The 16,440-nt window shown below is 39.1% G+C and overlaps 1 protein-coding gene across 1 annotated transcript in view; it reads right to left on the reverse strand.

The window, feature by feature from the left end:
• The window catches only part of KLHL32 (kelch like family member 32), a 221,017-nt gene that overhangs the window by 141,396 nt on the left and 63,181 nt on the right, over window positions 1-16,440 (reverse strand).

Below are 16,440 nucleotides of genomic sequence, written 5' to 3' on the forward strand. Positions count from 1 at the left end.
GGCAAGAGTACTGGAGTGGGGTGCCATTGCCTTCTCCGGCAAGTATCACTGGTCAGTTTTATATTCACAACTGTATATATGGACGCAGGCATTCTTGTCACTGGTGAATAAATACAATCCAAATTCCAAAGGGAAAAGCTTTAGCTGACTGTACGTATGACTCCAAAAGTTTACAAAAACTAAATGGTGACTTTTGTCTTTAACTATTTTCTAGTTATATACTTAATACATAAATATAGTCTTCTTTAAAAACAAGGTTACCATAGATAAAATTAAAGTCTTACTTTCTGAGAAAGTAGTATTTGTGCAAAGATCTGAAGGGAACAATGGAGAAAGTCATGTAGCTATCAAAGAGAAGAGTAATACATGCAGAGGAAACAGCTGTGCAAAGAAAGGCCCTGAGGTGAGCATATGCCAGGCATATCTGAGAAACAACAGAGGTCAATGTGATGGGGATGGAAGGGCAAGAGTTATGGGAAAGAGGCCTGAGGGTGTAGAACCAGGTAAACTAAAAGACACTGGCTTTCACTCTGAATGAAAGTGGAAATCATCAGAGAATGCTGAGCAGAAGCAATATAATCTGACTTGCTTTCAAAAAGATCACTGCAGCTGAAGTACTGAAATAGACTCCAAGGGCTCAAGGATGAAAGTAGAAAGATAAAATAGAAGAACACTGAAAAACTCCAGGAAAAATGATCCCAGCTTGCACCAGGGTGGTAGGAGTAGGAATAGCTGGGGTCTCAATATATTTTCAAAGTAGAGCCATGGAGCTTACTGGTAGTTTGGAAGCAAAAGAAAGGACTCCCAAATTACCCAGCAGTTTGGGGCCTGCACTATCTATAGAGTCACTGTTAACTGAAATGGAAAATACTATGCAATAAGCAGCTGAGTGGCAGGAAACTGGGAGCTTGATTTGGACATATTTGTGATGCCTCTTCAACATCCAAGCAGAGATACTAAGCAAGAAGTTGGATATAGGGAAGAGTCCATTCTGGAGATATAAATTTGGGAGTCATCATCTGTGATAATAAAGCTTATTTTCAACTTGATTGGGTCACAGGAAGCCCAGATATTTGGTCAAACATTGGTCTGTGTGTTTCTGCATGATATTAACATGTGAATTGACAGTCTGAGTAAAGCAGCTGCTGCTGCTAAGTCGCTTCAGTCGTGTCCAACTCTGTGCAACCCCATAGATGGCAGCCCATCAGGCTCCCCCGTCCCTGGGATTCTCCAGGCAAGAATACTGGAGTGGGTTGCTATTTCCTTCTCCGATGCATGAAAGTGAAAAAGTGAAAGTGAAGTCGCTCAGTCTTGTCCAACTCCTAGCGACCCCATGGACTGCAGCCTACCAGGCTCCTCTGTCCATGGGATTTTCCAGGCAAGAGTACTGGAGTGGGTTGCCACTGAGTGAAGTAGAAGTGAAGTGAAGTCGCTCAGTCATGTCCAACTCTTTGCAACCCCATGGACTGTAGCCTACCAGGCTTCTCAGTCCACAGGGTTTTCCAGGCAAGAGTACTGGAGTGGGTTGCCATTTCCTTCTCCGGGGGATCTTCCCAACCCAGGGATCGAACCCAGGTCTCCCACATTGTAGGCAGACGCTTTACCCTCTGAGCCACCAGGGAAGCCCTGAGTAAAGCAGACACCCTCTCTAATGCAGGTGGGCCTCATATAATCAGGTGAAGGCTTGAATAGAACAAAAGGCAGAATAAAAGAGGATTCTCTTTGCCTGGCTGCCTTTACACTGAGATGTTGGCTTTTCTTTTTTTTTTGGCCACACCACACAGTTTGTGGGCTCTTAGTTCTCTGACCAGGAATTGAACTCAGACCAATGGCAGTGAAAGCCCTAAGTCTTAACAACTGCACCACCATGGAACTCCCATGGCTTTTTCTTGCTTTTGGACACAAAACTAAAACACTGGCTCTTCCTGGGTCTCAGACTACAGCTTTCATGTTGAGACTACATCATTGGCTCACCTGGGTCTCCAGCTTGCTGGCTGGGTAGATCTTGGGACTTGTATTTGTATGAGTCAATCCCTTATAAAAAGAAATCTCTCTATATAAAATCTTATTGGCTCTATTTCTATAAAGATCCCTGAATAATATATCATTTTATATTTTATATATATATATATATATATATATATATATATATATATATGTATAATGGAGCTTCCTTGGTGGCTCAAACGGAAAGAGTCTCCCTGCAATGCAGGAGACCAGGGATTGATCCCTGGGTTGGGAAGATCCCCTGGAGAAGGGAATGGCAACCCACTCTGGTATTCTTGCCTGGAGAATTCCATGGACAGAGGAGCTTGATGGGCTACAGTCCATGGAGTCACAAAGAGTTGAACACAACTGAGCAACTAACACACACACATATGTATAATACACACACACACACACACACACACACGACAGAATGAGATTATCATGAATGCTGCCATAGACAGAGAAAAGTTTAAGGACCGAGTCTGGGTCACTTCATTTTAAGAAGTTGGGGAGAAGAGACAAACCAGCAAAGAATATTGAGAAACATCAGTCAATACGTGGGTTAAAAAACCAAAACTCAAAAGCCAAGTGACAGTGCTTCAAGGAACAGGAAGTAATTGAGATGAGGATGAGTTAGAAAAAAGCAGACTGGAAACAGACGTTGGATTTGGCTTTATTTTATTGACAATTTCTGTTATGCTCTTAAGTGAGATTAGGTTCTCAATTCTTTTGCAGACTTTTTTTTTGGTAACAAGAATTACATCAGCCTTATAAAATTAGGTGTGTGGCTTCCCATTTTCTTCTAGACTTTAGAATAGGTTTATGGGAAACAGCTGTTACATAAAGAGTTAGTGGTACCAGTATGTAAAAAATCTGGGCCCACTGCCTTTCTGAGGAGATATACAGCTACTTTGACTACTCCTTCAATTTCTTATCTCTTCCCTTTTCTTTTGATTCAATTGTGGTAATTTATATTTTCTTAGAAATTTGCTCACTAAGGTTCTGGTGTTTATTGATATAAAGTTTCTATGGTTTCTTTGATAATCATTTTTCCTTTCTTCATCTATAAATGTCACCTTTTTTATTTTATATAAATTAATATTTTTTTATATATTGACTCTTCCTTTTCTAAAATTCTTAAGTAAATTTGGCCAAAGCTTATCTAAATAATATTAAAATATAGCTTAAGAATATTGGATATAAAAATATATATATGCTGTTTCAAGAATACTTCCTTTTATTCATATTCCCTCCCAACTATTCTATTAGGGTTGGTTTTATAATTTCAGCTTTTGGATTTGATGGCATAGTTCATCATTCTAGATCTTTCCTATTTTTTTTATAAATGCAAATAGCTTGGAAAGGGCATTGTGATGTGGCTCCCCGGTCACCTTTAATGAAGAATCTGTGGTCCCAGCTGCTGGGAGAACTGTGAGCAGACAGACTTCAGCCCCCAGCCTCTTCAGGGACTGCCCAGCTTCTGACAGTACCTTGTCCAAGGTCCTGCCCCTTCCTGGGAGGCCCACAGTCAGTGAGTGATGAGTACAAGAATATAAAGTCCTGGACACCTTGGCCCAAAACTAAAGGGCATTTAGCTCCAGAGTTTCCTGTAGAGTCAGCTGAGACTGTTGTTGGACTGGCATCAAAGGTCAGCTTCTCCTCCTAAACCCTGCTTTCTCCACCTCCCTCTGTGGGTGCTGACTTCAAAGTCTTCTTCCCAGGGAACCCAAACTGCAAAGAAGGCTATAACTGTCCTTCTTCAAATTCATCTTAAGAACAATGCTTTAATTAATATTCAGTTTTAAATATTTTGTAATTCTGATGCTTTCTTTTTAATTAAGGAATTAACTGAGTGCTTTTTAAGAATAAAAATTGCAAGTATACGGGGTGTAAGACCATTAATTTTTGTTACTGATTTCTGCTTATAATAAGTTTCTTATGATCTATTTACAATGTGGTTGGAATGACCTACTTAACTACAATTTTTACAACTACTTTGTATGTGTTGAGAATGTGTGCTATCCAGATCCTCTAGATACATTTTTATTATTTTGAGTCTATATGATCTGTGAGTTTCAGAGAGAAGAGTGTTAAAAATCTCCCACTATGATTGAGAATCTGTTGATTTATCCTTATGATCCTATTATTTTCCTAATATTCTTTACTAAGTGGATATAGGTTCATAAAAAATTATAGAAATGATCCCTGAAAGTATGGACCCTGATTCTGGGGAAGTTTGAAGGCAGAAGGAGAAGAGGGCAACAGAGGATGAGATGGTTGGATGGCATCACCTTACACAATGGAGTATTACTCAGCCATTAAAAAGAATACATTTGAATCAGTTCTAATGAGGTGGATGAAACTGGAGCCTATTATACAGAGTGAAGTAAGCCAGAAAGAAAAACACCAGTACAGTATACTAACGCATATATATGGAATTTAGAAAGATGGTAACAATAACCCTGTGTACGAGACAGCAAAAGAGACACTGATGTATAGAACAGTCTTATGGACTCTATGGGAGAGGGAGAGGGTGGGAAGATTTGGGAGAATGGCATTGAAACGTGTAAAATATCATGTATGAAACGAGATGCCAGTCCAGGTTCGATGCACGATACTGGATGCTTGGGGCTGGTGCACTGGGACGACCCAGAGGGATGGTATGGGGAGGGAGGAGGGTTCAGGATGGGGAACACATGTATACCTGTGGTGGATTCATTTTGATATTTGGCAAAACTAATACAATTATGTAAAGTTTAAAAATAAAATAAAATTAAAAAAAAAAGAAAAACAAAAAAACAAAGGACATGAACTTGGGCAACCTCCAGGAGATGGTAAGGGACAGGAAGGCCTGGGGTGCTGTAGTCTGTGGGGTTGCAAAGAGTCAGACATGACTGAGCAACCGAACAACAACAAGATTCATAACCGTTACCTTTTTGATGGATTGTTACTTTGGTCAGAATGTCACTTTCTGTCCCTTCTAATTGACTATGCCAAAGGTTATGACTGTGTGGATCACAACAAACTGTGGAAATTCTTAACAAGATGGGAATACCAAAAAAAAAAAAAAAGATGGGAATACCAGACCATGTGACCTGCCTCCTGAGAAATCTGTATGCAGGTCAGGAAGCAACAGTTAGAACTGGATATGGAACAACAGATTGGTCCCAAATCAGGAAAGGAGTACGTCAAGGCTGTACATTGTCACCTTGCTTATTTAACTTATACACAGAGTACATCATGAGAAATACTGGACTGGAGGAAGCACAAGCTGGAATCAAGATTCCCAGGAGAAATATCAATAACCTCAGATATGCAGATAACACCACACTTATGGCAGAAAGTGAAGAAGAACTAAAGAGCCTCTAGATGCAAATGAAAGAGGGGAGTGAAAAAGTTAGCTTAATATCAAATATGGAACGAGTTGCCAGTCCAGGTTCAATGCACGATACTGGATGCTTGGGGCTGGTGCACTAGGACGACCCAGAGGGATGGTGTGGGGAGGGAGGAGGGAGGAGGGTTCAGGATGGAGAACACATGTATACCTGTGGCGGATTCATTTCGATATTTGGCAAAACCAATACAATATTGTAAAGTTAAAAAAAAAAAACTCAAAATTCAGAAAACTAAGATCATGTCATCTGGTCCCATCACTTCATGGCAAATAGATGGGGAAACAATGGAAACAGTGAGAGACTTTATTTTTGGGGGCTCCAAAATCACTGCAGATGGTGACTTCAGCCATGAAATTAAAAGACGCTTACTCCTTGGAAGAAAAGGTATGACCAACCTAGACAGCATGCTAAAAAGCAGAGACATTACTTTGCCAACAAAGGTCCGTCTAGTCAAAGCTATGCTCTTTCAAATAGTCACGTATGGATGTGAGAGTTGGACTGTGAAGAAAGCTAAGCGCCAAAGAATTGATGCTTTTGAACTATGGTATTAGAGAAGACTCTAGAGAATCCCTTGGACAGCAAGGAGATCCAACCAGTCTATCCTAAAGGAAATCAGTCCTGCATATTCATTGGAAGGACTGATGCTGAAGCTGAAGTTCCAATACTTTGGCCACCTGATGCAAAGAACTGACTCATTGGAAAAGACCCTGATGCTGGGTAAGACTGAAGGCGGGAGGAGCAGGGGATGACAGAGGATGAGATGGTTGGATGGCATCACCAACTCAATGGACTTTAGTTTGAGTAAGCTCTGGGAGTTGGTGATGGACAGGGAAGCCTGGCGTGCTACAGTCCACGGTGTCCCAAAGAGTCAGACAAAACTGAGCAACGGAACTGAACTGAATTCTGTTCTTGAATTCTAGTCTGGGCCATATTAATATTATCATACATACTTTGTTAGTGTCTAATATGTTTTTCTGAGGTATGCTTCTTATAAACAAAATATACTTAGATTTATATTTTTAATCAACTTAAGTTTGTTCCTTTCAGTGAATGACTTTGAACAGTTCACATATATCATTATTACTAAATATTACTACTAAAATGTTTGTTTTGGTCTGACTTCTGCCATCTTATGTTGTGTTATAATTGTTCACATTTTTGTTTATTTTTTCCCTTTGTACATATGTAGCATTGAAAACAGTTTTCTTCTTTCAGTATTATTTATATTTAATGTAAAATCTCTTTCTGACTGTATCAATAACCATTTTCCACTTCTGTCATACTTTCAACCATTTGTTGAGTCTGTCAATAATTCTGTATTAAGGCAATGTGACATTAGGTAGTTTTATATTAATAACAGATCCATGGCTCCACTCATTACACATCCCAGTGTGAGTATTCCTACATAAGCACTATGCACATGGTTTTTAGGGCCCTTTCATCTCGTGGATCTGCTCTCCTCTGAGTCCTTTCAATGTGGCTTATAGAGTAGACGACTGTGGAGCAGGTATATCTGCTTAAAACCACTTTGTCCCATGAGCAACTTATACCTTTTCCTCATATCCTTTTGGCAAGAACTTGTCCTGTGGCCCCAACTGGATGTAAGGGGTGTTAGAAAACGAAACCCACAACTGAGTAGACACTTAGAAGCAACAGCTTCAGCAGGGGACGGGATTAGCTGGCTGTATCTGCCACATTCCAGCTTCTGTGCGTTCCTGAATTATGTGGTTTGTTTATCACTACCTCAAGCATGGAAAACCCTGGCCCCTTAGCATGCACAATTCATTTCTTTATGCTCCATGCTCTCACCCACTTAATCCTTGCATGAATCCCAGCCTTCTGTTCTGTGTTTGGCAGTATCTGTTCCATCAGCCCTTCTCCAGAATGAGATGCTATCAGCCTCCCATTGGGATGCTATAGGTAAGCAGACCAGTTACTCTCCCAATGATGAGGGTATTCCCTCTGTTGGCCTAAACCATGAATAAGAATGCTGGAATACAGAAATCTCCCATTGGAATTAGCTTCGCCATCTGTCTCTGAGCTCAAGTAAAACCTTTTAGACACAACCAGATTCAGCTTGTTAATCCCCCAAGTCCCAAACGCACCTATTTACTTTCTGACAATTATATCCATCAGTCTTTATAGTTAACTTTGCTATATGTTTTCACTGCCTTTTAATTTTAAATCCTTTTTGATAGATTGCTTTTAGCAACACACATGATTTCACCAAAAAAAGTCAATTCTATTTATCTAGAATCCAAAATCTAAGAAGCCTATTTACTTCTTGTTTCCATGGCAACATAAATGAAGACTTAAATTTGTATTAGATACCTTTAAAGCAGGGAAAATGCCAAATGGTTTTTGAATCTCAAAAAGATTAAACTTCATCAGAATGGCTTAGCCCTTTATATGATAAATCACATGTCTGTGTTTTACTGTCAATAATTTACACTTATAGGTAAGCAGACCAGTTTCACATAAGGTTTCACACCTACTGTATTAGATACAATAATCTAAACAATGATCTAAAAAGAAAACATTTTCCCTTAACTAAAAATTTAACTAACATATGTTCCATTTGTCCAACTGATAAATTATCAACATGTGCTTTATAGTCTACTCACCATAAACCCAAAGTGTGCATTTATTGTTTAGGGAGAGATTTTTAAGGAGAAGATCAGTGGGAAAAGATAAAAGAAAAATGAAGAAAAGAGAGAATAGTGATACAAAGTAAAGCACACAGACACACAGAGAGATCCAGAAACAGCCAAGACAGCAAACTAGGGAAAAAAAGTGCAGAATGTCAAAGAGAGTACCATGGACCAAGAGGTGTACTCATCTTAGTTATTCAAGCAAAGGAGAGCAAAATCAGTCAAACCTTCCTGTAACAACAACCATATTCTTTTATGACATGTTACTATGGCTATTCTGCACCTATAAGCAAAATGGCATGTTGCTTCTTGGTATATAACACCAACCAAGCAAATTAATATATTCAAATTAATATGTTCACTCAGTAACTTTTAGTTGAGTGCTTACTATACGCTCTGCTCTGTTAGAAGTGTTGCAGGTTTGGCAGTGAATAAAAAAGACAAAATCTCTGCTCTGATGATGCTTTCAAGTGGAACTCAGTTATCTGTCTATAGAATGGAGGGTTTCTTTTCCTCAACTGTGCAGTAACTTTTCAACCTAACTGCCAATTACTTAAATTGCCAACAATTTCCTTTAACCTTGGTTTTTAGTTTCTGACAATGATAGAAAAGCCATGATCTTGAATACATGCATCACTACAATCCTAGTTCATACATGAAAAGGCTAGCATGTTCAATATTACATTCTGTATTCTGTTTCGCTATTGTAGTACTCTCCAAGCTTTTTGCTTGTACAAACATTATTGACATGTTTTGAGCAGGAGCCGTAATATTTATAATTTATAAGTTATGTAGACATATTATATACCAATCGGTTTACATACATTATAAACTAAACCCCAAAGCATAAATTAAATTGATATAAAAAGTTATAGATAGTAAGTTTTCCCCTACATCCCCAGGACTCATCTGCCCCTTGAGGGCTACACAGAGCTCCATGCGACAAAACACTGCACTTAGGCTAATTTTTCACACTTTTTTTTTGTTTTGGTTTGGTTTTTTTAATTTAAATTTATTTATTTTAATTAGAGGCTAATTACTTTACAATATTGTATTGGTTTTGCCATACATCAACATGAATCTGCCATGGGTGTTAAACTTTATGACAACAAACTTATAAAATAATCCTTTATCCATTTTGACAAAAATTGTGACAAAAGAAAATAATCTGCCTCAGTAAATCACAGCAAGTTGCAAAGTTGGCTTAATTCCCATAGTTTGCTGTTTTCTTCCTTTGCCTCAGTAGGTAATAAACATTTTACTTCTGGGCTCAGGGAAAAATTAATATAAATTCTGAAGATTTTCATGGAGTTTATATCAAAACAGTGAATAACTTCTTAATAAACACTTTCATCATTTACTAAATGCTTCTTTATCCTTTCATGGAATCCAAAGGCCTTACTGGATCTTTCATTGCTAGATTTTGTATGGGTATGTGTGTGTGAATGTGCGTTTGTGTATGAACCAGGGCCTTGCTTACCAAAAACAAAAATACTACCCAGCATTGGTGTAGCCATTATTCCTTTCCAATCAGACATTTACATGTCAGCAATTCCTATCATCTCAGCAAATCTTTAACAAGATACTAGAGCAGGTACTGTTATCCCAGTTTTACAAACAAAGGAACCAAGGCACAAGAACTGAAGTAACTTTCCTAAGATAATGTGGCAAGTTAACGACAGAGACAGAAGATTCTAAAACAGAATTCTTCTCAAGATCTATAGGCCCCTTCCTATGTAGTCGGTAGTAACCACAGGGTTTTAATCTATTGCCTGTAGCTTCCAAGGCGGTTCCCTCTGTTATAGCTTCTTCTGTTTGCTGGACTCTTCAGTGTCTGGTTTCCGCCCTGACACAAAGGGGACTTTTTTTTTTTTTTAGGCTCACTTGTTCAGTCTCGCTGTGGGGAGGGAGGAAGGGAGGCTGCAAACAAATAACACTGGCGTGTGCTCACAGTGCCTCAGCCACACTGGGTCTGCCCCCGCTCACGGCACATGTAGCCTCCCTGCCCACACTGCTCCGGCTCTTTGATGCACGATACTGGATGCTTGGGGCTAGTGCACTGGGACGACCCAGAGGGATGGTATGGGGAGGGAGGAGGGTTCAGGATGGGGAACACATGTATACCTGTGGCAGATTCATTTTGATATTTGGCAAAACTAATACAATTTGTAAAGTTTAAAAATAAAATAAAATTAATTATAAAAAAATAAAAAATAAAACAGAATTCACCTAACACTAGCCCAGAGTGCTTTTCTAATTTCAAACTGCTCTGATATACTAACTACTGAAATCTGCGTCTTCGACTACAACATGCAACATGACAAATCTTTTCTTCACAAAGTAACAAGAGTGTTATTCCACACAAGGTTTATTTTAAGAGCACTTACTATCTTTCACTTATTTAAAGGACAGGGAATATCCTTTTCTCACAAAACCCCAAGTCACGGGATTTCTTCTATTTAAGGTTAGAAAGTTCACTGGTCACACCGTGATCTCTTGTTATTTACAAGGCAAAGCTGAAACATTAAATAGGGGCTCCTTTTGAATTATGGTGCTCAGGAGGGAAAAGTAAAAAATAATAATAACCGTAACTATAACAAATGCTGCACCAATACATGAAACCCATCTGACTCTTGTGATATTCTGCTTTGGGATACAGGAATCCCATCACTTCTTATACAATGACCCCCATATATAGTTTAATTGTTCTTCAAATCTGAGACCTAAGATTTTGTCATTTCCCAACATTATCAGGCAGCACCTATGACAGCAGGACTACAGAAATGATAGTAAAGCAAAACCGTATCTGAAAATTCACAAAAACATCAAGGGAAAAACCACTTCAGCTAGTTATTGTCAAGATGTTTATATTAGTTTCCTACTGTTGCTATGATAAATTACCACACACTTAGTGGTGCACAAATCTTAACAGTTCTGGAAGTCAGAAGTTCAAAATGGACTCAGTGTGCTAAGATCAAAGTGTCAGAGGCTCTAGGAAGAATCTGTTTCCCTGACTTTTCCAGCTTTCAGAGACTGTGACATCCCTTGGCTCAGGGTCCCTTTTGTCAAAGCCAGCAATCACATCACTCCAACTTTTGCTTCTGGTGTCACATATTCCCTGACTCTTCTGACTCCCTCTTCCATCTTTCAGAGACCCTCATGATTACATTGGGCCAGCTGTATAAACCAGAATTCTCTTACCTCAGTGGCCTTCATCACATCTGCAGAGTCCCTTTACCATGTGGGGAAACATTCACAGGCTCCAGGGATTATCTAGTGGGAACCAGCAGAAAATTCTCTGAGGTTCACATAGCTTGGTGTCAAGGAAAATTTAGGGAGTTTGGAAACATGTGGCCCTAGACTGGGATTTGACTGTGGCATGGAGAAACTGTTTAATCTTTATTATCCAACACTGAGCAAGCTCAATTTCTTTGTCTGTAAGCTTGCTGTAGATATCTACATCCAATGGTTACTGGGGGATTAAATGAAGATAAGGAATGTGAACACACGGAGTACTGAGGCTAGTAAACAAATACAGATGTTAACTCAATGACATAATGGACAAATGTTTAGACTTTGCAGTATGAATAACAACTATTACTTCCTCAGTAAGAAATATATTCATTTCCTGGCCAATCCTTATACTATTAATACTCTTTTCCCCTAAGTAGTTTCTAATAAGTTTATTTTAATATTTAAATAACTAGGGGATTCATTTGCAGTGATCCTGATGCCTAATTTTAATTCAAGATAAATTACTGGTCTGAAAAAAGTACTTCAGTGAGTTGGGGTTTTAGAAGCATTTATAGAGTTTTTAAAGTTTATGGCAAAGGAATTGAACATTTTTATAACTTAAGATTCTTCTTTGCTCTTTTAAACTGACATTTTTCATTCATTATATTAAAAAGCACATGCTTCTTTTTATTATAGCTTTGAGATTAGCTCCCATCACACATATACTTTGTGATGAGTAATTAATAATTGTCATCTCTATTAGAAAGCTTGTCTCGTTCCAACCTTCAGGACATAATTCATTGTCTTTTCTAGGTGATTTATCACAAACTTCTTGAAACTGACTTTTCACTACAATATGAAGATATGGTTCATATTATTTTCAGCAGTCATCTCTTGCAGCATTTAAAGAAGAACATGTCCATGATTCTAAAAACCAGAAATTTTATTATGACCTCAAATGCTAACCTAATGGAATTTAATGTGTACTTGGCTACACAGGAGATGAACAACCCAGTAACAAACTCATGGCATATATGATAAACACATCGCATTCCAACACTATCCCTCCTCCCATCCCTGCCCCTTGATATAATAACACTCCACGGGGAATCTCTGATTTACCAGCTAGAAGCAGAATCTTATAAGCAGACAGCAGCATATGCCAGATGTAAGAGTTAAGGTCCAGAAAATACTTCTACACATTCACAAATATTTTTGCTTTGCCTTGCTGGAAAATCTCCAGTAAAGAACAGTAATCTTGCTACTCCACATTTTTTAACTTGTTGCCCAATACTCAGTGAAACTAGTGACTATTCTGCTGCTTAGAAGAAGAAAAACAAAAAAAAAAGATGAATAAGAGATATAGAGGACTGTACTTTTTATTTTTCTAGGTTACTTTTCCTTAAAGTATTTATTTATTATGTTGCACCAGGTCTCAGTTGCAGCATGTGAGATCTAGTTGCTTGACCAGGAGTCAAACCTGGGCCCCCGCATTGGGAGCGCAATCTTACCCACTGGACCACTAGGTAAGTCCCAGTTAGTTTTCTTAGATCTACAAAAATGATATTTCCTTTCCCAGGTGGAAAGGATTAAAGTCATTTGGATTTTTTTCAATATTAGAACCAATTATAATATATAGGCTATTAACAAATTTTTTCTTTAATAAAATACTTTTTCAGTACTTTCTTCACTTATGCTCATACAAAACTGAGAAAAGATACAGAATAAATTCTTCTGTATCTAAGATAACATGATGATGCCTCAACAGAAATAAGAAAACATGCATTTTATAGGCCTCAATTTATAAAATTTTGTGATGATGTGAATGATGCTCATAAATGTTTCAAAAAATATTTGCTGCACTGCTGCTGCTGCTAAGTAACTTCAGTCGTGTCCGACTCTGTGTGACCCCAGAGACAGCAGCCTACCAGGCTTCCCTGTACCTGGGATTCTCCAGGCAAGAACATTGGAGTGGGTTGCTATTTCCTTCTCCAATGCATGAAAGTGAAAGTGAAGTTGCTCAGTCGTGTCCGACTCTAGCGACCCCATGTACTGCAGCCTACCAGGTTCCTCTGTCCATGGGATTTTCCAAGCAAAAGTACTGGAGTGGGTGCCATTGCTTCTCAATTTGCTGCACTAGTTATGTGCAGAGGCCAGGGCTGAGTATTCAGTGAGGGTCAGGGAGATGAGCAAAGAACAGACACATGTACAGGTCTTGACTCCCTTCTACCATCAGCCCTCCACCGCAAGCTGTACCAGACCCTACCCGTTTTTTCCTCAATCACTGTCCTTATATCACTACCTGTTCTCTGGCTTCTACTATTTTTCATTTATTGATAATCTTTCAGATGTTCAAGCTGGTTTTAGAAAAGGCAGAGGAACCAGATATCAAATTGCCAACATCCACTGGATCATAGAAAAAGCAAGGAAGTTCCAGAAAAACATTGATTTCTGCTTTATTGACTATGCCAAAGCCTTTGACTGTGTCGATCACAATAAACTGTGGAAAATTTCTGAAAAAGATGGGAACACCAGACCACCTGACCTGCCTCTTGAGAAACCTATATGCAGGTCAGGAAGCAACAGTTAGAACTGGACATGGAACAACAGACTGGTTCCAAATAGGAAAAGGAGTCCGTCAAGGCTGTATATTGTCACCCTGCTTATTTAACTTCTATGCAGAGTACATCATGAGAAACACTGGGCTGGAAGAAGCACAAGCTGGAATCAAGATTGCCGGCAGAAATATCAATAACCTCAGATATGCAGATGACACCACCCTTATGGCAGAAAGTGAAGAGGAACTAAAAAGCCTCTTGATGAAAGTGAAAGAGGAGAGTGAAAAAGTTGGCTTAAAACTCAACATTCAGAAAACGAAGATCATGGCATCTGGTCCTATCACTTCATGGGAAATAGGTGGGGAAACAGTGGAAATAGTGTCAGACTTTATTTTTCTGGGCTCCAAAATCACTGCAGATGGTGACTGCAGCCATGAAATTAAAAGACACTCACTCCTTGGAAGGAAAGTTATGACCAACCTAGACAGCATATTCAAAAGCAGAGACATTACTTTGCCAACAAAGGTCCAACTTGTCAAGGCTATGGTTTTTCCAGTAGTTATGTACGGATGTGAGAGTTGGACTGTGAAGAAGGCTGAGCACCAAAGAATGGATGCTTTTGAACTGTGGTGTTGGAGAAGACTCTTGAGAGTCCCTTGGACTGCAAGGAGATCCAACCAGTCCATTCTGAAGGAGATCGGCCCTGGGTGTTCTTTGGAAGGAATGATGCTAAAGCTGAAACTCCAGTACTTTGGCCACCTCATGCAAAGAGTTGACTCATTGGAAAAGACTCTGATGCTGGGAGGGATTGGGGGCAGGAGGAGAAGGGGATGACAGAGGATGAGATGCTGGATGGCATCACCAACTCGATAGACATGGGTTTGGGTGAACTCTGGAAGTTGGTGATGGACAGGAAGGCCTGGTGTGCTGCAATTCATGGGGTTGCAAAGAGTCGGACATGACTGAATGACTGAACTGAACGAGCCAGGAGCATGACCTAGGGCATTCTATATTTTCCTATTAAGCGAAGTAAAAGTCACTCAGTCCTGTGCGACTCTGCTCGCTTAAAAAACAAACAAACAAACAAAGAAACAAACAAAAAAAACAGTCCCCAATCCTTTCTGCTCCAAAGTCAAGGGAGAAAATCCAGTAGCCTGATGGGGCCATCCTAGCTTGTTTCTTTTGCCTTTCTCTGTAGAAGGCTGAACAGAAGTCCTCACAGTCTACAGGCTGGTGACACAGCAGCCTGTGCATGAAGCTCTCGGACTGACAACGCCCCTCAGTCCCCAGAAAGGGTATCAACGCTCTTAGATGAGGAATGTAAATTACCCCCAAAAGCTAATCTCTGTATACAGTTTTAAGATACTAGGATAAAGGTCAAGAAATCCCTTACATACTTTTAGTATGTGAAATCATACGATACTGGGGAGGTGTGAGCATGAAATATATGCAGCCTTCTTTTCTACCATCCAGCAGCTCATCCCACTTCTATCAAACAAGGAATTCAAAGTGGAAAACAAAGTCTGTTCAAAACAGTAAACACACTCCAACAACAAAACATACACACAAATTCCACTTTCATAAAACATGAAGCAAAGGAACATTTCACTTGCATTCCTTTTAATCCCATTAAAAAAACTTTGCAAACATTCAAAATTATGTTTACAAGTATCCTGGATTGTAAATTAGAGCAAAAGCAACCCATGCCTGGCAAATCCTAAGAAAATTAACTGTGAAGAAAATCTGGGGTGCCTTGGAGCATTTCAAAAGACTGAAGAGTTAGAACTCAAGAGTATTGCCTTGGGAAAAATAAATTCTATATAAAAGAAACATTAAAATCTAAGAAACAGACAATACTGGCAAAAATTATCTTTGCTGCATAGTCTTAATATAAGCCTTCTTTTTAACAGAATTTTCAGTTTAAAAACAAAAACTGCTCTCCTCTGCTTGGAAAATAAAAACTAACATTAATACCAGTAAACCATCAATTTAGCACCCAGGATGTTTCAGACCCCTGGTCTGCACATGAGATTTATGATCTCATTTAATTTCCACATCAGACCCATGAAGTCAGTGAAAATTCATACTTTCACAACTGGAGGAGAAAAAATGAGACTTAGAGATAAAGTTGTTTGCACAAGGACATATACAGTCAGAAAATATTTGAAGAAAGCAGTTATAAATCAGATTGGTTTTGTCTAAAACTGTATTGACTCTATAATTCTTATAAAAATGTGAGTTCCTTACTGGAATACAAAAATACATTCTCTTTTGCTGTTAAGCTGTATGACATTTTTTTTTTTAATAAAGTTTTGATGTGAAACCTTAAAAAGTGAAATCATTAGAGGCAACCAGGAACATCTGAGTCATGTCAAGGACCTGCGAGCACAGCGGCCTCAAGAAGTTCAGGCAGCTCCCTGGACAAGTGTGACTAGTTCCCTGGTGTGACTTCCAGGGAACCGAAGGAACACAGCTCGTGGCAGGCCTCTCCTCTCATCTGCCGGTGGAGGGAAGGGGACGGGGCACCATTTGCCACGTGGTGTAAACAACGTGATAAAACAAACGCCGGTCTTGGCTCTGCACTGCTGCTCCACAACTCAATAACCACAGGAC

Source organism: Bos taurus, chromosome 9 (assembly GCF_002263795.3).
Source record: "Bos taurus isolate L1 Dominette 01449 registration number 42190680 breed Hereford chromosome 9, ARS-UCD2.0, whole genome shotgun sequence".
NCBI lineage: Eukaryota > Metazoa > Chordata > Mammalia > Artiodactyla > Bovidae > Bos > Bos taurus.